Genomic DNA, 20,758 nt, shown 5'->3' with positions numbered 1-20,758 from the left:
TAAACATAACGAAACTGACATGCCAGAAATCTACCTATGCAATGGTTTCTGAGCCATTGTTACCTCGGACAACTTGACTGGCCAGCAGTCAGCACGCATAGCTCATTAACAGACTCGCATAAAACAAAATCGTTGTAAGAAGCCCTCTCCTCTGGTGTAAGCCTTTGTAGATGGTTTTTTGGGTTTTTGGGGCTATGGTTACTTTAGGGAAGTCACCTAACACTTCCAGCATGTGAAGTGGTCTATGTGGTGACTTAAGCAGTATGCTAAGCTTTTGCCGCAGCAATGTTCTTCAATCTTTTTCAAAAATTCGATGAAGAATTTCGCCATGCCTGATCTCCGCCTCACTTTTCTCCATATCCTTAAGTGCGGTTGTAAAAGGGCATTCAATGCCCCCGAAATGTTGGATGACATAGGTAGGTGGGAGCTCTGCAGGCTGCTTGTTTCCCACAAAGGGACTGTTGTTATCTGCAAACAGGAGGACGTGAAAGAGCATAGGGCATTAAAATAATACACGGAAAGACCGATTTGACTACGCACAGGAGTAGATTTCAAGAGAAGAAGCGGGAAGAAAAACACTGCTTACTTGGTTATGTCAGGTTGTACAGTTAAAAGAATACACCTTTCCTCATAAGTGACCCATCTTTGGTTCAACAAGAAAATTCTAAAGGCATGCTTTAATTGCACTTTGTGAAATAATAAACAGCCATTATGAGCCATTATGAAAAACGCAACTGTTTCTATTCACGTGTACACTGCACAGAAAAAATTCGCAGTGCATACATAACACTAGCTAGGATAAAAAGGCTAAATAATATAGTGAAAGCACATAGAACATAAAGCGTGAGAATCCTACCTCCAAACAGCTAAGTGGCACTTTGTCGTCATGGTCGGGCTTCGTCGATGGTTTCCCCCATGACTGGGGGCCGCTCGTACACAACATGTTCTCATGCAGGTTGTTGTAAAACACCACTGCTGTGCAGTGTATACATTCACCGAGGGCGCCGTAACGGCACGTAGTGCATGTCCCCTTCAGAATCGTTCAAGGCGCGTTCGACAGCTGTAAATGAAGACGCCGAACGAAAAAAAAAAAAGAAGAGGTGAGCGTTAGGCATGATGCGCGGTGGCATACGCATACGTAGTACATCGCGAGCGAACAGGTGTCTGCACATGGGAGCAGCAAGGGGAGGCAGCAACAAAACCATAAACGCACCCAGCACAGAAGGAGCAAGTGCCAGCACGTGAGAGCGTCTGGCACATAGCCACGCACACTTCTCGGGCGCAAGGAGGTGGCGGCAGGTGTCGGCACATGGGAGCAGCAAGGGGAGGCAGCTACTGCCACAAAACGGCGCACACTTCCAGCGCAGAAGGACTAATGTCAGCACACGGCAGTGTCTGGCACGAAGACACGCTCACTTCTAGCACACAATAACAAGTGTCAGCACATGGCACCGTCTGGCACGAAAGCACTTGCGCTTCTAGCGCAACATGACTAGCACCAGCACATTGCAGTGTCTGGCACAAAACCGACACTACCAGTGGAGAAGGGCAAGTGTTAGTGTACGGCAGCCTCAAGGGAGGGCAGCATACGTTGTTGAAGCACATGCCAGGAGTGGCAATGCCTGCATGTGTAATCCACTGCTGCTGGGAAAACTGCTACAGCCCACCATTGCAGGTGATGTGCATGGCAAACTGCTCTCTGTACATGCTGTAAGTGCCGATTACGAGCAATCGAAAGTATTGCAATTTGCATTGCACATGCTGCCCTCCCGCGCAAATATAGTGCTGGCCTGGCCCGAGGTGCTTCACTCTGTGATCCTGGGCTACTTCAGGCGTGCGGACGGTCGCCGTCGTTGTCGTCTCCTTCAGAGTACACGTGGCCCGTATGCAGCACATCTGCGTCAATGCACAGATTGTGCAGTGCCGCACGCGCTGCCACAATTGTAGCTGCCTTTTTGGGGCCGTAATGTAAGGCGCGGTGTTGCTGCAGACATGATAAGCGGCTCTTCATGATGCCGATGCAGCGCTTCACTGCTGACCTTGCAGAAGTATGCGCAGCGTTGTAGCGCCCTTCCAGTGTGTGGAGGGCAGGGTAGCCGGGTGCAGGTGTCAAGAGCCACAGCTCTAGAGGGCAGGCACTGTCGCCTGCACATACAAAGATAGCAGTCATAGTATTTCTGACATCTTACACAATATAGGACATCATACACACGCATTGAGTACAGTTTTATTTTGAGATCAACTTCGTTGCTACTCACCAAGAAGGTACTCGGCATCTTGGATGGCAATGCAGCCGCTGACAATGCGCCGGTGAAGCGACGCGTACCGCCACACGTGGGCGCCGTGACATGACCCAGCGAACCGCGGGTCAATGTAAAGTACCTTCAAGTCCGATTCACACACCTGAAACACATTGCAGATAATAGTGTGACAGTGATGCCAATGACTGTCCATTGATTGCTGCTCCATTACATGCAATCTTGTTTACCATATACCACCATTGCATTGAGGGCGTAATAGCCATTCCGGCACCAGTACGTTGCCTTCTGCGCAAGAGGCAGCTACGGGGCGACGACGGCGATGAACCTGCCATCCACACACCCAATAACACCGCCGAGCCTGCCGTGCTGCAAGCACCCCTGCCTAACTGCAGCTCGCTCGCTGGCGGTGTGTGGGAAGGCCACCCATCCTTGCTCCTTCCCAACCACAACAATGGCCTGCGCGACTGTCGCGATGCAGCGGCTTACAGACGGCTGGGACATGTCAATGGTCGCCTCACTGCCGACTGACGACTGCAAGCTGCCTGTTGCAAAGAACCCGAGGGTACAGAGAACTTGGTCATCAACGCTCAGGCCCCCCGCAGTCAGCAGCTCCAGCAAGTGGGCTAGCTCACTGCAAAGCAGCCGGACGGCACTCTTCGTCATTCAGAAATGCCGCCGAAAAACTTCTCCCCTCATGGCAAAGGCTTCACGGCTGGAGCGGGTATGTCGTTCCCGCCGTTGCGCGAGGAACCATGCGAGCAGTGCGTTGTTGATTGCGCTGCTGTCAGCTGCTCAAAAACACTGCCACCCACACGTGTCACTTGCACAAGGGAACACAACCTAACAACAACAGTAATCAATAAATAATCGCCTCGAAACAACACGTTCAGCACGCCATCAAAAACACCACTATAAGCTACCACCTTTCTACCCTCTACTAGACTCCACCAGCAACCGAACGCCAAAAGGCGTCTTCGCTTATTCTATATAGCACCCAACGACACCATGAAGTTAATATGATGTAGACAGGAACTACTAGGTGGCACAAGTAAATTTTCAGTTTTGTCAAAGCAGCCATTCAGCGCGTGCCATTGGCGGAGGCGTGGCCAGGGCGAAACTTTCGTGGAGGGCGAATGTTTCAGAATACGGCCCCTGTCAACGGGAAAGAAAGCGTGAGAAGTGCCTGTCGTTTACCAGCACGGACGCGAGGTGCAAGTACACTTCTGATATGTAGCGCGCGATAAACGAGAACAAAAAAGAGAGACAGATGGACGGGGACACAAGCCTTCCCTTTTGTTCTTGCTTATTGTTTACAAGTCGCCAAAACTTCTACAAGTGAGAGATGCAAGGCACATTCCAAGTAATTAAGTTACAAATGACAGTTGAAAAACCTCTAAAGCTGTATGTGTGCACGCAAGTGCAATAAAATAATTATTTGTCAACTTATTTGGAGTTCGACGTCGTAAGCCTGCTTGCTTTGTTGTGACAAGCACTTCGCTCAGATGTCCGTGCCGTTTACTTCTCTGACACGATATACATGGTTGTTGTCATAAAGCTGACATCCTTTTTCAAGCGTCGATGGTCGGAAATGAGCCTCGATGTTTCCGATTGCCTTAAATCCACAATGCAGAACGACCAACATCATTCAAGCGAGCGCCTCAAAAGCATGCCTTCCTAGTAGTGGCCGCCTCAGTGTTTTGCAGAACTGACACGGTGGCGCTGATGGCTGGGCCGATTGCTGCACCGCCTAACCATTGCAGGGTGCCTATAGGCCGATTCAACTGACCCTGCGTGATGCAATTACTAGAAGGTGGTGGAGAGGGAAGATGCCTTGCAGGTTTCGCATTATCAGACTCGTGGAGGCCGTCCACAGACTGCAGCTTACAGACCATGCACTTTTCAACCAGGTGGAGGCATTCTTCGGCTTCGAATACCTGCCCGGTGGTTGGGTCCCTGAACTGCCTGCTGGGGTGGCTGGAGTTCACCTGCTGGGCTTTTATGTGCTGCCAGAATGTTTGGACAGAGTCGCATCTAGCCTCCTTTACAGTTTGCAGCAGCCTTCTGTTTATGCTGCTCATCTTTTGTTGCACTATTGTTACCATGTTGTTCTTCACAACCAGATATGGTGCCCACAGTTTGCAGGCATGGGTATCCATTGCTACATGCTGCAGAGCCAGCTGATGCTGCCTGGAACACACTGCTTGGGGCAGGCTAAAACGGTGGCGACTTTCCTGTTCCACCAGGCCTTCCAGTGGGTCTTCTTTTTGCCCCTAGATACCTGGCCAGCTGCACACTCTTCATAAAGTGCCTGCTATACCTACTGCTGTTAGTGCTGATAATCTCGCACCTCCATGTGTGTTACTTGTTCTTCGAGTACAGCCATCACTTTGTCTACAGCCTTGTTGGAAAGGGTCCTAGAGCTGGCCACTGACGTACTGTACTCCATCTTGGGTGGGCAAGATCCAAACGACAGAGATATGCTGGGATCCACAATGGTGACAGCACCAAGACCAGTGCTGTCAATGCTCATATAGGCAAGCTGTGGGAGGGGGATGGGGAACATGAAACAACAATCTATACAAGATCACATGCTGCTTACTGTCCATCTGGTGCATTATTCACTTGTGTTGCCCATAGTGAGGCCCATCCCTCTGCCCACACGAACAGCAGCCTGCCAGCCTTGTTCATTGCCCCATCCAAGGCCTCGATGTGGTCATTCGTATCTCCCACCACCACAACCACCACAGGCCTGCTTAGATCAGTGATGTCCCTGTATGTGCAGGTCAGGGCCTCTACATTTTTCTACATCCTTGCTTGTCCGGAAGTTCTGTTATCCATATGTGCTTCTCGTGGGCCCCGGGGCTCTGTACCATTGCGTGTCCACCCTGCTGAGAAAGCCGAGGCCCCCGCCCTTCCGCTCTCCTTAGGCGCGGTTCACTCTGGTTCAGACAACAGTTTGTTGGGTGGCGGTGCGTCAGCATCATGCAGGTGGGTTTATGCTAGGCAGGCTGCCACTATCCTCCTTCCTAACAATGCAATACAATTCTTTGTTCTTTGCCTCTAGGCACCCTCCTTGCATGTTGAGCTGGAAAAATCTCTCCTGCCCTCCTTTATGCTTGCGCTGTCTCCACATGTGCACAAGCACCTTCCACTGTGTCCTCCTAGCGGGGAGGGTGGCCTCTACCACTGAAGGTGGCTTCCTCGGGGGCATCTTTGCCTGTTTTTTCGGGGAGATCGTCCTTCCTCTATTTGCATGATGGCCCACCCCAGAACCGTTATCAGGGTTCCTGCAGCTGGGTGTGAATGTGGTTAACCCAGGAACCTCTGGTGCCTGGCTGGCACCTGAAGGCTTGGAAAAGCACATAGCCTGAGGCCTAGGCACTGGCCCAGTATCTCCGCCGTGTCAGCCCGATTTGTCGGGCCCTGCTGCCCACCACACACAGCCATCTGGTGGCCACAAATTCCACTCAGGGTCCCACCTCCTCACACATTTGCCTCACAGCCACATTCCCTTCCCTACGTGGATCATTAAGAGGTTCCATTCAGATGCACTCTCTGTGACGGCATATACCACAAAACCTGTGCCTGAGCTTTTTGCAGCCTTTTGTTCAACTGAAAGTGGAGCTGTGCCTTCGAGCTTCCTGGAGCCTACGTTGCCATTTTCCAAGGAGCTAGTGTAGAGCACCACCATGGCCTCCTCAGCCTTCCATATGTCATCACTCACGTCTGTTGCTGTGCAGAGTGGCCCCCTCCTTTGAGTGGAAAATAAGGCGTCTACTGCACAATCATCATCAGCCTATTTTATGTCCACTGCAGGATGAAGGCCTGCATGATGCTGAAGGCCCTGCGATCTCCAATTACCCCTGACTTGCACTAGCCGATTCCAACTTGCGCCTGCAAGTTCGAAGCATTAGCAGCCATAAAACACAGAAGCAACTATTTGACATCTAAAATATGTCATGAACGGCTAATTGAAGATTGTAGTAGCTGTCTTGATCAAGACATTTTTTAGCTGTGGATGCCTAGAGGTACCTCAATAAGCTTTGCTAATGTTGCTCTAAAAGCTGGCTAACGAACATTTTAATAAGAACAACTGATGACTTATTAGATATTACCAAAACCTTTTGTGGCAGCGCTTATGGTAACACAAGGGTGTCCACAGTTCCAGTTTATTATTAAATGAGGCACGGACACAAAAATGTTTTTTATAGTGTTGGATAGGGATGTACAGGTAGTTCCAGACGTGAACCATATTCTTTCTTTAGGAAGTAGCTGAAGCATGGCATTATATAGCCTCACTGGTCAGCAAGCACATTTTGCTTAGACCAATCAATTGAATGCCCCCTGTAACAATTATTTTTGAAATGAAACAAGATCTGTATCAAACACATTATTATTTAAATGTTGCCCTGCTGGGTCTCCTGAGAACTGAAATAGTTTCTAGCGGTGAAACATTTTGTCAGTGAAGTGCGATTCCGGCAGAACTGACAAGCTGGTTTCATTTACAGGTGGATATAAGCATAACTACAGCATGCAAAATAGTGCTTTGCTACAATAATTTCCTACAAAAATAGATGGGTCACACCTGGAAGAACAGTCTGTGCATCACTCTTTCCTTCAATACCAATATTTTATTTTTCGATGTCCATGCACCATTTAAAAGTGAATAGCAATTACTTTTGGGAGTGTCCCTCATGAAATATCTCCTTATGCTTACCTAGCATCACAGAAATAATGGCCACTTACTTCTTCAGCATACCACCCATTAGTGAATTCCATAGCATATCACATGTTACTGGAACTGAACTGTAAATTGGAATATGCGGTTATAAAATGCTTTTAACAAAAACTACAGATTAGCTTTTCATGCAGTGCAGTACACAAAGCATGAATTCAGGCTAAAATGCCGCAAGGCATCTACTTCACACCATGCGACATCGTCAAACTGTATTGCATAATAAATTAAAAAAGATATGCAGAATGTGTAATTAACGAGAGTGACAAATAGCAGCAAAGGTGGTCACACATGCATCCTGAAGATGATTGCTGCCGCAGCCATACCAAGCCAGGCTGCCTGGGAAAATTCCTTCAGTAGGAGAGCACTGGCTGCCCAGAAGTTTGCTTCTATAGGCCACCGTGAAGGTTCTTGTAGGCACACAGGGAAAATCTGCGCACAAGAACAAAGCGAGAGAGAAAATTAGAATGTGTCGATTGGGACTTCATTTAGTAATGTGTGCCAAGCAAGAAGTTTGGCTCACATTAAAAATAATGTCGAGCACTCCTTTCTCCTAGCACCATTAAGGCCTAAGAAAACTCTACCAGCCAGATTTTGTAGATTTTTGGTATACATTTGTCTTAACACAAACTGCATTGTGAAGGTTTTATGAATTGTGCTTTCTTATTTCAACCAAGACTGCCCTAGCCCTGCTCTCATGACTCCCCTTCTGCTCACAGCAGTAGGTGGCGCTATAGCTGGTGCAGCGCTGCACTAACAATCATCACATTTGGGTTTGTCGACCTCCCTGGGGAGTGAGTTTGTAGAACCAGGCATTCCTTATGACCCTCTTGCCTGCACTCTCAGAAGTGATTGCTGTTCCTTGAACCCGTGTTACTCTATATGGCTGCAGTTCTTATGGGAGTTAATGTGAGCATAGTGACGAGCACCTCGGTAAAAGTTTGTCTCCCTCTTTAAAGCCATGAGGCACTGCTCTACATTTCTCGTCGGCATAGCTCTTCATTCTCTGCTTCCTTTCTCTCTGAATTGTTTCAAGTTCCTCAAAGCCGGGCTTTCCCTGTATCTGGCAAATTGGTGCGAATCTTCTTTCCGAAGAGGAGTTCAGCCAGCGTGTAGCTGGTTGTGGAGCGTGGCATTGCTCTATAGTTGAGAAGGTACTCGCTGAGCTCTTCTTCCCAATTGCTTCCTGCCGTCTTCATAGTTTTCCTCATGTTTCTCATAAATCTGTCCATCTCGCCATTTGCTTGTGGCCACAGGGATTCTGTCCTTTGGTGCGAATGCCATTGAGCTCCATGAATGCAGCGAATTGATGTCCAAAGAGAGCAGGATCATTGTCATTCTACTGCGCATAAGGCAATCCATGCATGGAGATCATGTCACTCAGCTTTGCTGTGACACTTTTCATGTTCACTGAAGGCAGTGTTGCAATCGCAAGGAAATGAAAATATTCATCCACGACCACTAACACACACATATGTTGCCAGGCAAAGGGCCAGCCAAGTCTGGAGCCAGTGACTATCAAGGCCCACCTGGGAGTTGCGTTATTCAGAAAGGTGAACACTTTTTCTCTACCACAGTCCTCTGACACAGTTCAGAGTCCTTGATTTCTGATTCCACTTGTCGGTCAATTCCTGCCCAGGCAGCACACCATCAATGGTCCAAGCATGGCCCAATTCTGGCAGAAATTGGTACCAATCTGCAACCAATGCTGGCATATGGGCAATGTGCAACCCAATTCAATGCCGGCCCAGAGTTAAAGCCAAGATAGGACGAATATTATGCCAATGCAGCAGCCATTGTGCCGCCAGCATAGTACCAGTGTTCAGCCATATCGTTGTCATTATTAATCCCAGTTTTGAGCCAATGCCCTTTGCATGACTAATATTGTAAATTCACTGGCTCTGGAGTACACAGGCATTTTTACCGGGAAACTTTTGCTAGCGGCGTTTTTGATAGCAATTGTCCCCATACTCTCTGCCTCAACAGCAGCTAGGAAAGCTCGACAGAAAGATATTATGTCAAGAAGCAGAAGTCCTCTATACATGCAAATAATAATAAAATAGTACTGAATATTCACTTTTCTGACAGTTTAGTTATGAATAAGTTTGCACAAACAAGCATTTTCTGTGCACCTAAATGGGTGATGTTCAGTTATATTCAAACAGTTTATTTACAGGCAGGTGCCGAAGAGCCAGCTCTCGTGAAGCTAGGTAGATGGCGGTGGACCAGGCAGGGCCCTGAGGATAGAAATAGGCAAGGTGCCGAGGATGGTGGGCTGGCCAGGGCTTTCAGGGCAGGGAACTGACATCGGTTGGCAGATTGGTCAGTGCTTGGATGACGGCGGGCTGGTCAGGCCCCCAAGGACCACGGTAATGCGGTGGTTTCGTTGAATTTGCTACCACTTCCCATAGCGACTTCATCATTACTTGGAGGAGATGCTTGCGCTGTAAAACGAAAAGAAATATTATTAGAGAAGTTGGTATGACGAATGTATGTGGCAATGTTTTTATGTTGAAAAATCGCCATGCTGCAAGAATAGAAGTTTGAGCAGAGAATTCGAAGGGGTGAATCAAAAAATTTTCTTGCTAGAGATTTGTCAGGTAACGCTCTTTAATATTTCAACATATAAAGCATATTTTGCAGAAGGTGTAACAGAGAATATTTAGAACACAAACATAAAATGCGCAGGATCCGTCCGCCTTGTTTATACCCCACACCTAGTTAGCATTGAACTGCCTAATTAAAAAATTGTAGCAAAAGCTACTACAGCACAAGAAGCCTAGTTTCAGATACTATAGACACAATGCAGCTTTCCTGCAAAATTTTTCACGTGAAATCTGAGTTGTGTCAGGAGACACCAGCAAAAATAGGGATTTATTGTAAGGAAAGAAAGAAATACTGCCATGTGTGCTTGCTGGAAATGATGCTTGGCCTAGAACAGTGAGAAGAAGCGCGGTTCCTCAGTATGACTAACAGGATCAGGCAGCACGCATTGCATGATAAAATCAGTCCTGGAATTTGGGTGAAATTCACAGAGTTTATACATGTTCTACTCCGGGCACTATTCAAAGGCTGCGAATAAAAGGAGCTAGATAACTACAGGCACTCTGCATTAGCCAGGGCTGTTTCACTAATATATATATACCGCATGGTATTGCTCGAGTTGGCAGCAGTTTATAACATTCATCCTAAAACATCACAAAAGAATTGTCAATTCAGCTCACAGCGTTTCTGCTCAGTAAAGGTTCATGTGTCTACAAGAGCAATTTATCAGCACCTAAATTTTCGCGGGTAAGAAATAAATAAAATAAGACAGCATATTTCAGTGATTCTTTTGACTGTACGCTCACTTACTGCGATAGCAGCATTTCCCAGCTGTGAAGACCACCATTTCATTTTCAATTGCCTGCTTATTCCTGAAAGAATTGCGTTCCACCACTACAGGGAACCCGAAAAGGATGTAGCGGTTATATGAAAATGTATTTATCTAAATAAAGGGTTCTGAAAAATATGTATTATCACATCTGAAATGTAATCACTACACATAAAGAACTGTGTTAAATTTCTAGTCAACCTAAATTTATAATCCGCACATTAATTCCCCAAGATTATAGCAGGCAAACTCACTATAACATTGCAATCATCACCACACATTGTTCTTTAGGATGTCCCAAATCGATGCAGTGCTGAGCATAAATGGAAAAAAATTCAATGTTAAGGACGCAGCGAAACCATGCTAAGTGTTAGAACTTCAACAATAATATACACACAAATCTTGGAATTAAAAACCAAAAAGAAAAAGCGCTTGAGTAGCTGGACATAACTTTTAAGGCAAGAGTATCCTGAAATTCAGCCCATTAAAACAACTTTGCTTGTAAAACACACAATGCACCGTTTCCTAATTCACTCTGTCTGGCTCCTTAAAACTTATAACATACTCAAAACAAGTGCACTCACCATTGTAAGATCCACGCTTGTGTGTATCCGAGTTCAGCCCACATCGGAAACAGTGGCCACCAGCACCGACGTTTTTCTACTTGTTGTTTTGCCTTTAATTAATTGCAACACTCACAAAAATTCGCGGCCATTTTGGTGTGTATTTCAAGAAGTAGGCTTCTCAGTAGGAATGATGACTGCAAGCGAGCATTTTTCACGATAGCACTGCGCTGACAAGAACGGACAAGACTGCAAGGACTCACGCCGCTCACGCCACCCAGTCGGTGTGCTAGCTATGCATTGAAGGAAAGGGTACAAGGAAAGGGTGAATGAAGGAAACGGCATAAGCACCACACTCTCCCCCGCAGGACCTAGCATAACCACGTTCTTTGGGCGGCAGCGATGGAGGGAGACAAGAAGGACAATAGTGACCCCGTCGCATCCCCCGTGCTTGCGAGAGCAGCCAATTCGATACAGCAGCATGTAGCTGTCTGAGCACTTGATTGATAGCACTCACCAGGCTCACTTGGGTGCATGGGGGACAGGGAGGGGGGCGGGGTTGAAGGACGGAAAATTAGGCCGAAAAAACAAAAAACAAAATGGGAATATGCCATGCGATAGACAGGCAAAGACGAGAGGGTGTTGACACGGACAAGCACAAACTTTCAACTAATTTTTCTTTCTGTCAGGGGCATCCATACAAGGAGCCTACTACACATGCACGAACAAGCGAATCTATTGGAAAAGGAGCATGATGATTATGTCACCGCAACATGCCATGCATGCTGAACAAAAATACAGATGTTTCACTAATACGTGTGCACTCCATCTCGATGCAATATAAAGCGGTTCCATCAGCTCTGTAGCACTGCGATTCTCGATTCTCCTCAGAATCCTGGTTGTCCAAAACCGCGGAGCCTACATGCAAAATATACAATGCGCAAGCAAATGCACAATACCGTTGTTTCTTAGGGAAAGCTCATGTTCCCATGCATGATCAATAAAGCAGCAGCTAGTTTGCCTGATATGCAACTTCCCCTGCTTGCTACGTTGTGCATTGGCTTTTCTCTATAGGGCGTGCATTTCGGTGAAAGCGAAGTGCGAAAACGGCCATGTACCATGCATGGGCTTGACGTGGAGGAACCGCAGATGGCTAGTATAAATCCTAAGTCATCCTATTTCATCCACTGCAGACTTTTTTTCTTGGCTTATCCCAACCATAATGCTGCACAAAGAAGGCAGCCATGGGCACACTTTCCAACTCATGTCTTTTAAAATTTTTTTCTGGTGTCGCATCATTATTGAAAACATGCAAGTGACTAGTCACTTTTTCAAACCTGTTTCGGGACTAATAAGGGCCACAAGTTCATATCTGCCTCCATTTTCCCAGTATGCACGAACCCTGTGCACGTCTACAAACCTAGCCTAAAGAACATCCCCACCAGAGATGTTAGTTCCTCAGCAGTAATGTTTAGTGGTGTCCTGTGTTTTTGAAGTGGCTTTCCACATGGATTGCTTCGTGCTCAATGGCTCTACAGGTGACAGTGGAAAATCACTCTCTAAAATTACTGCCTCCTGATCGAAGTCTCCCTCTTTATCCATGTGTACCGCTTCTTCACGTACTCTGATTTGAGATCCCTTGCAGGAAGAGCTGTCGTGCTCGGACCCTCAACCTCGTCAGTTTCAGTTAAATTGGCCTCTTTTTCGTCACTGCCATCTTTAGACACTTCATCTTTGCTGCTCTCGCCAGTAGAAAGATCGCTGTCATTGATGTCGATCGTATCCAGCATGTTTGCACGAAGAAAACGTTTTAGCCTCTCTCTTGGAACTGAACAGAACACCCAAGTTGTTATGGCAGTGGATGGCTGAAAAATAGTCGAAAAGAGCAAACCATATCAAGGCCTCAGTGGTAGTTATACGAACACATGTCACAAAGTACAGGACAGATTTCACTGCCATTTTGCAAACTGTGTGATGATAATGATTTATTGGCAACCCCTTTGAAATGGAGCAGCGACAGATAGTCTTCTAGCCTGCTTGAATTAATCAGGTATGCTATATGTGCTTTTCACTCTAGCATCTTTGTATGTCTCCTAAATCCGTTTTCTCTTCCTCAACACTTCTATATTTACCAGAAACTATGACCGTCAATCCCCAAGCGGAAAAAAAAATCGTAATTTGGCAGAAAGAGAAACCCTCCATCGGTGGTAGTATGCACAACTTTTAACAATGGATCAGGATCCTTTCAAACGGCATGGTACTGAACCGAGTTTTGCAGGTCTTTAACATGGAGCATTAATGGGTTAGGTGTTGCAGGGTGCCTTAAAGTTGTTAGGTGGGTTATTGCTGCATATGCTTATTATCACTTCACATGCCATAGCTTCAGCCCACAACCAACCCTTGTTCTGGTTCACATCATGTACACAGGGTAGGGGAATATGTAAGCGCAGAAGAGTGAAAGGCTTATTTTGTCTTACTTCATTTTCAGCTTTCACCAATATTACCTAGGAGGTCCTTAAACCCACTGTTGTCCCCATCCTTCGTGTCTTGCCACTTCACATTCATGTTTCTTCGACACATACAAAAAGCTGACTGTGATGCATGTATTTCTTGTGGGTTTATGATGTGCCTTTAACACACTGCTTGTTTTGTATGCGCAGTCTCCCCTGTTGCATTCATTGTCGGATGTGTACCAAAAGCTCCAGCCACACCCGTAGTACTTTGCAATCATGCTAGCACTGTTGAGCTGTGGGCTCAGTCAGAGACAATAAATTTAGGTTGCACTTGAGGGACACTTTTCAAAACTTGGTTGAAAGCTATGTGGCTGAAACTTACAAGCATTTTATTCATTGTGCAACATGTGCAGCTTGCTGCAACTGTAATAGCAGTCACTGATCTTGGCTAATAGCGAGATATCAAGCCTAGTGCCACTGCTGGAGTGCCAGCAGTGCAATGCCCATGCTGTGATTGGAGCTGGTACAATCTGCTGATGGAAGCAGTTAGCTACGCACCCTAGTGACAGAAATCGGTGTAGTACCCTTATCTCTTAAACTGCTGAGAAGGGGTGGTATTTGCCCTGAATATGTTTCACAAAGACTGCTCAGCTCAACAAGTAGCTCGTCTGCACTTTCCACCACTCAATTTAAATTCCAGCAGCACAGCATACTTGTCGATTTTATTTTAGTATTGTCATGAGTTCCCTCTTTGACAGCTAGAGGCCCACAGGCCAAGAATACCTGTGAAATTATCAGATAGTACCAGTACTTTTCTCGTGTGTCTGTGTGTGTGTCCAGCAGTGATAGAGTTAGAAACTACATTGTGAGTTTGTCAGAATTAGTGCAAAAATTTAGGCTTTAAAACATTACAGCCATGGAGTTCTGGGAAGTATCCAGTTCTGGAAGCTGTTATTTTTGGTATGTGGGACCAGAAGTACCAATGTTATCAGGTACACAGACTCTGTCTCATTGTAACTTGGCAAACAGTGATGACTTTGGCCATGGCCAAAGAACTGTGGCAAAATGACATGTGACTTCTCCTAGTGCATCATTTCACTGGCTGCATTCTAGCCCGAGTCACCGGCATCTCTCAAAAGTGATTGCCATGCCCCCTTCGTTGTTTTTGTTGGCGAAGTACATATTGTAGATCAGCACACTTCAGTTTTGTCCATAGCTTTACTATGAAAATAAGGCACCAGTGCTTTAATTTGCATAGATGCATATACAAAAATGCAAAGACACACCAATCCTTACACGAACCACATATAATCTACCTTTACCAGCATGTACATTTACCATTTGATGAGCCAGGGGTGTTCCACGTACTTAATACAGAAAGTCTCTTCAAGCTAAATAAAAAACAGGAAGAATTGCTTAAAATGGCAAAAAAGAAGACAGAAATGTGGGCCAACTAATTTGTGAAGCAAATGGCTCTCATTTGTTGAGTGAGAAGGCCCTGCAGCTTTCTCTTTTTCCCAAGTTATGGTGAGACAAAATGTGGTTCCTGTTGCTTGTTATTTTCCTTTTTTTTTGTTATTTTCACACCTGTCTTGTAAGTAATTACTTGTGTGTCATATGTATTTCAAAGTGGCACTAGACTTTTTGTTTTTGAGTGTATATATACACTTAAAAAAAATAAAAGATACTTGTGTTTTTCTACATCTTCCTTGCAGTGTTATTATGTGACATTAAATTTTGTTAAAGGCCGAAGCTTGATGTAGGCGAGTTGGTGTAGCATACTTGAAGAAGAGAAGGCGCTAAGGCAACGAGGATGAGAAGGTGTACGACGACTTCAAGTTTGTTGAAGGCCAGCAGCAGCGAAATTTCACTTTGGCTAAATCAACTTTAGATGGGTAGTATCGATGCAATCCTGGAAGTGTTGCAGGTCTGGTAATTGCATGCCCAATTTTTGTAACAGCCTTTATATGCAGTTAGTGGATATGACACAGATTCAAGGACATGGCACCCGATACCTTTAGCATGTTTAGTGCCTGTGAGATCTGTCATGCCCAGGCGCTGCACTGGTTCTTATTATTTTGTGTTCTAAATCGTTTCCAGTAAGCAGTGGTAAAGGCGTTTTTTAAAGTTTCACTATCAGAAATGTTGATTTTTGTGTTTCGAAGGCAACATTTTGCAGTGAGGCTATCTTGAAGCTATGTTGAAGTACGCTCTTCACCTAGACCAAAATTTGGTTGCAGTTGTCCTTTAATGTTCAGTGTGCTCTGACAAGCTGAAAGTGGAATATTTGACACCACAGTAACATTTATTTGACCCAAGTTTCACACAAAGCCATGTAATGTATTCTGTATGGCTGTGTGCATTCCAGACACACAGCCTCACAGACAATTATGTCTGTAGTCCAACAAGCACCTTTCCTACATCTGCAAAATTTGTGGACTTCACGAAAATGGGATCGCTCTTCTGCTTAGGAATATGTTTGGTCATGCAGCTTCACCTTTATTAGTCAACAGAAAAGTTTAAACTCGGTGAAGCTGAGTTGCACTTGTGGTATTAGGCTACACTGAAAATGGGGGCAGGGCACAAAAACAACAGCGCAAAGAAGAGACAACACAAATGCTGCAACTCGCAACTGAGTTTTATTTCAGAAATTAATTATTTTCTAGCATACACAAGCCAGTGCACCACCGTGTGATAGAAAATTGCATTTCATAATGCAAGAAAAATATTTATTACGCATACATACATTGTAATCTGTTTATTCTAAGCAATATTTGCGACACATATGTGACAACTTTAATAAAGGGTGCTGCAGGGCCTCTGCAGAAATAAGTGTTCCTTTGACCTCGTGCTTTATAATTCATCACCTGTTTTTAAAAAGGGCTTTAAAAGCAAGTGGTTCAAGAAAAATCGATTGCTCAATCTCCATGTATAAACATGGAACGATGCCAGTCTTTACCTCAATGACATGGCTGGACTGCACACTTTGGGGCTTGTGAATGTGGAAAGCTTTAGTCTGACTTATGTGAAATTTTTCACATACTGCAAAAGTTTGTCTTTGCCAGCGATGTCTTTAAACCCAAGGATGTGAGAAATTATTACACATGCCCCTGAAGGAAGCATTGCAGCAGTGCAGTCTGTTTTGCTTGGTCTTTTATGCTGTTTGCTGTGGAAAACATACCGAGACACTGCAACTTTGTCATGTTCCACAATGGGACCAACTATCATGCAGCCAATATGATTCATTACCAAATTTAAAACTGGCTGCAGTACTTTTCGTGGCTTGCCAGTCAATAAAACAACTGTCCCACATTTTGTAGCGCTCCCTTTGGTTAAAAATTCTCTAGTCTGAAGGAGAGTTGATGCTTTAAGACTAGCGAAAGAGCTAGCCATTAACAGCCGTTCCACAATTTGGATTGGCACTCTTTTTGCAGATGTGACTAGTTCCTTCACATGCCCAATGTTTGAATCGAATACAAAGCAGGAATGTGACCAAAGTGGTCCCTGCAGTGTCACCCTCTTGGGCAAATGCTAAAGTTGGTGCACATTAAATGTCATTTCTTTTTCTCCATAATGAAATTGCGCACCTACTACAAACTTCACTAGTAGGCTAGCACTCTCACTGACATCAGTGCAGCTAACATTGTCCATTAGCAGTAGGGATACTCCTCTAATAAGCAAGGTGAAGTGCCTAAGATACTCTATAGGCAAAATGCCATCTAAACAAGGCAGTGAAAACCACAACAGCCACTGCTGCCACTCTGAAGCCTTCCAATACTTCCGCAAGGAAAGGGTACGCTGCAGTCTGAAACAAAATGGTGGCTTGATGTTGCACAGCCGTTTGTCTACAGCACTGAGCAGTGCTGGCCTCCCAATGTAGTAGGGCTGGCCCACACTGGAGAGCCACAGTTCTGTCAACTGGCGTGCAACTCCCAGCAACACACAATGCATGTAATCCGGCGTGAATCCCCAGACTATATCCAAGTGTCGCATATTCATTAATGAAGTGAGACCCTTTATGCCTTGAACAATTGTCCCTGTGCGTGCTGCTGTCTTCATGGCGTCAACGGTTTCTTCCATTGTTCTGTCTGGCACTGGCTCATCGATTGTGTACTTAACGGTTCCTATTCCAAAAGAAAACAACACAGGTGCTCAAATCAGCAGGTCAATCCTACATGCTAATAGCGAATTCTCGACGGTGTTTCAATATTCAAGCTGATGTACATAGCAGCTTTTATGTGGCTGCTCCTCCCTTATCGATGAAGAAAAGTAAACCTGACTTGAAAATGGCTACAGCAAGATGGCGATACTTTATTGGAAGCAGCAGGTGAAAAATAAGATTGTGAAGCACCACATTACGCACTGCTATACAAACAATAAATATTTCTGGAAGTATTATACTGTGATTATGTACTGTTCTATTAAACACATTGAAATTAAATAAGCATACAATCAGAATCTATATATGAAGATTCTTAATGCACTGGGCTTTACCTGTCCTGCAGTTATATATTTACCATATGAAAGCTTTCTCATGCGAGAGGCACGAAGTTTGCTTACCATCTATGACAAACCCAGGATGCAAGCACCAGCTACAGCCAAAATGCCCATTGAACTGGCGCATATTTTGCTTTATGTTGCCCTTGCTGGGGCATCAGCACAACAGATGAAGGGGTGGACCTGCAAAGCAATGAAAGCAATGTTACCAAGAATTAAATAAAGTGCACCACAAATCTGAATGTTGTCTTCCAAGTTTAGAACTTATAGAAAAATGATTTTGTAAAAATGTAAAACACATCTGAATAACTTAAGTGCCACACTAATTGCATTTCTGCATTTCCTTATCACAAGCCCCAGCAGTGCATTCAGGTTCAGATTCAAGAGGTAGAATTATATCACTTTTGCCAAATGTGGCTGACAAGAAACAGCTAAAGTATACTTTTGAAGCACCCATCGACGCCACTACGCACAGACGCTAAAAGTCGGCACTGCAAAAGATGAGGAAAATAAAGTTGGGCGATGCGTGCTCGTGGCACAAGCACGGCATGCACTAGTCCGTTCTAAGAGCCTGCTACACTGGTCCTATAGTTCTGGTGCTCCGCTGTAACCCCTCGGTTCGCGACACTATTGCATGTATGAGATCCAAGCTGACTGGCGTGACAGCAGTGCTACTTATGTACTGTGTCCAAGAAAAAGTTGGCAAAAGTGGGATTGGTTATGAAGTTTTTGAAAATGACAGACAATGTTGCACTGCGATAATAAAAAATGACGCCATGCGAATTCATGCGCATTAATTAAAACACTTGTCACAGTTGTCATGCACGGAGCAGCTTAAATAATTTTAACCTCGGCAAGGGCAAATGACAAGACAGCAAAGTACCCGAAGTTTTAATGTTGTGCCGAACGCGGTACCGTTCAGTTGCATTTTCTTGTCGGTTTTCAAGCGTTGCGGTGAGGGACGAGTCGTTCATGAGGGATCGTCAGTAGTTTGTGCGCAGGTGCGAGTAAGAGCGGGCGTGAGAGAGAAAATATGGGGACTTTTGCTCCTTGGATATACCGTATTTACTCAATTCTAAGCACCCCCTTCTTTCACAATCGCGATGTCCAAAGTGAGGGGTGTGCTTAGATTCGAAAAACCTAGAATGACCCCCCCCTCCCTCTTTTCGCTTCGACATCACGACGAGATAGGTGCGAGAAATAACATTTTATTTTGCAAGCATTCAAAAGAAATATCGGTGCAGACAGTGAACCCACTGCTTGTGTAGGATGCTCAGTCATTATCACTGCCACTCGAGTTCATCGCACCGCTTGAACCGCTGCTCTCGGTATCCCACAGCAGGTCGTCTTCCGTTTCGTCGAAGTTGTTTGTGATCGAGCACTTCTTAAATGATTTGACCACAACGTTCACTTGGACCCTCTTCCACACGTCCGAAATGCACTTTGTGATGGTTGATGGGGACGCTTTCTGCAGCTTTCCCGTCGGCGTCTTCTTCCGGTCAGGGTTTCGCACCCACTCTTCGTACTCGTCTGAGATTCGCTTTGAAGGGCTTGTTGACTGAAACGTTGAGGGGTGGCAGCACTGGCGTCGTGCCACCCGGAATCACAACCACGTCGCTGTTGATGTTCCGAAGCTTTGTCTTTACCTCCGGGGTCAGATGGCCGTGAAACGCATCCAACAGAAGCATCGACCGCGTGCCTGGCGGTCCGCCGAGCAATGATTTCAGAATGAGCAAGCGCGTTTGGTGGCCTTGGCTACGCGCTCTTCCTAACAAATAGGGGGGTGCTTAGATTCGCATGCAAACTTTCTTCCTAACTCTTTCGCGAAAATAGAGGGGGGGGTGCTTAGAATCGCGAAAATACGGTATGACTCTGCCTGGGCACTACGGGGGAGGTTTCTTTAGCGCGTGTTGTATGCGTTTGTCCCCTAGACATGCTGGCGTTGCGGAGTGCGGTCTAGCTCCACCACTGGCTGCCCGCATGGTGAAGCAGTGGGCACGGACGCCCTAGGAGAGCACCTGTTATAATAAATTGAAAGACTGTAGGTTTGGGCATGTTGGTATTCCATAACTTTTAGGTTTTTAGCGCACAAAAAGGGACGAGAGACAGAGGTACGACGCGGTACACATATATATAGGTAACAGACAACAGCGTACGCATGCGCATATGTACTGGTTTCTAATCAAATGAGACAGCAACGAGACATGTATAATGGAAAGTTAAGATGACATCAAAGCTGAAAAGGTGACCATGCATAGCTAAAAATTTTTTTTTGTAATTGCAAGATTAAAATGCCATCTCCATCAACGTGTCACAGCTATAGGGTGGCTTGATGGAGATGGCATTTTAATCTTGCAATTACAACATTTTTTTTGGCTATGCATGGTCGCTTTTTCATCTTCGATGTCATCTTAACTTTCCATTATACATGTCTCGTTGCTGTCTCATTTGATTATAAACCAGTGCATATGCGCATGCGTACGTCCCAGGTAGCACAAAAGAGGTATGTAACATTTTCGTAGCGTTTATCCAAGACGATAAAAACGGGTTAAAGAAGACATGAATGAGAACTTCGTTGGGAAAACGTCGTATATGTCTGCTAATGTCCGGCTTAATTACTCACTTGAGACGATCTAGAACAGGTCTGCAAAACGTATTCGAGAAGCTGGTCTAGAAATAGGATTGGGAAAGACACTAATAATCCCTTTGCCAAAACTATTCGTAACCAATTTCTAAACGTTTTTAGGACGTTATCAAAAAGCTGGTCTAGAAGTGGTCTTGAAAGGTTTACGATAATCTGCAGCGAATTTTCGCGGGTGCCAGGGCTGCGATCGGACATCGTTGTTCAAAACGCGCGTTCAGTTTCACCTCACGCG

The 20,758-nt window shown here is 45.4% G+C and overlaps 1 pseudogene; it reads right to left on the bottom strand.

The window, feature by feature from the left end:
* Positions 1-1,828: 1,828 nt before the first annotated feature.
* Positions 1,829-17,465, bottom strand: LOC142574815 (uncharacterized; annotated as a pseudogene).
* Positions 17,466-20,758: the final 3,293 nt, after the last annotated feature.

This window comes from Dermacentor variabilis, chromosome 3, assembly GCF_050947875.1.
Source record: "Dermacentor variabilis isolate Ectoservices chromosome 3, ASM5094787v1, whole genome shotgun sequence".
NCBI classification, from domain to species: Eukaryota; Metazoa; Arthropoda; class Arachnida; order Ixodida; family Ixodidae; genus Dermacentor; species Dermacentor variabilis.
The sequence above is the reverse complement of the archived record's forward strand: the minus strand, read 5'-3'. Positions and strand labels throughout refer to the sequence as shown.